Below are 1180 nucleotides of genomic sequence, written 5' to 3'. Positions count from 1 at the left end.
CGAGCTTGGTCCGACGTCCGACTCGGACGAGCTACGAAGTGCGAGTATCGCCAGTACTGCACATCTGCACATTGCGCGGGATTTTAGTCAACGTAACATACTCGTTTGCCGGTTCAACACTAATAGAGCTATTGTGTTTCTTTGAAATTGTCGTTAAACTGATATTTAGATATTAGAAAGGAAATTGTAACTAACGGTGGATCGAGCCGTTTCAAGCACTAAACATGGAAATGGATATGGTCTGTAACGATACGAATAACAGGTAATTATAACTCAAACTTGTCTTCTGGAAGCTATCAAGTCATCGGCATTCCTTAATTGTCATGATGTGTTGTACTACATATGTAATATTGTCTCAGAAATTATATCTACCTTAAACCATACAATGGAGAGCAAAATTGAATCATTATACTCTTCAAAACTGAATGATTTTATTGCACCAAATGATTCAAATAATTTTATGAGTAGGTAGGTGGATTAGTTTCCTAAATAATGTATGAAGAAAATTTAAGGAATAAGTGTTTGAAATGTGTTGCATAAATTTCCTTACAAACCGAGAGAAAGAAGTTAAAAAATGCGACCTTCACTTTTCTGCTCACAGTTACTTCCAATTTAAATTTTTTCATCATTTAACTAATCCAACAAACTACTAAAAAATACTCGGGTCATTTCGTACGTATAATTTCAAAACATACATTAGTATTGTTTTGTCCTTCACACCTGTAATATCCTCAATATGTTCTATTTATAATCACTTTGTAAATAAGTTATTAAATATTATTTTACATAATATCACTATTTTATTATTCATCCTTAGTTAATTTTTATATTCGAAATATTATTAATTAAAAATTCGTTAATTATTTGTGACTGCAAGAATATCTTATTTCTTTCTCAAATAAATAGTAGAAGAGTGTTACAATTCCTGCGATGGTAAAGTAAAATTAGATTGTAAAATGTATTTTCTTTATTTTTATTTTTAAATCGCTGTTAATTATGTTTATCTGACAATAATATTTTTAATCGATTATTTCACACTTATATTATTTTCAGTGATTGTACATTAAAAGATATGAAAAATGTAGAACAAAATAACAATAAGGTAGTAGAAAGAAAAAGAAAACGGGAAGAAAATTTTAGGAAGAAGCAGATAACTGATGAAAAATATAATGAAGAAGTA

Source organism: Ceratina calcarata, unplaced genomic scaffold, assembly GCF_001652005.2.
Source record: "Ceratina calcarata isolate Rehan_Ccalc_2016 unplaced genomic scaffold, ASM165200v1 scaffold119, whole genome shotgun sequence".
Taxonomy (NCBI): Eukaryota; Metazoa; Arthropoda; class Insecta; order Hymenoptera; family Apidae; genus Ceratina; species Ceratina calcarata.
Note: the sequence above shows the minus strand (reverse complement) of the source record.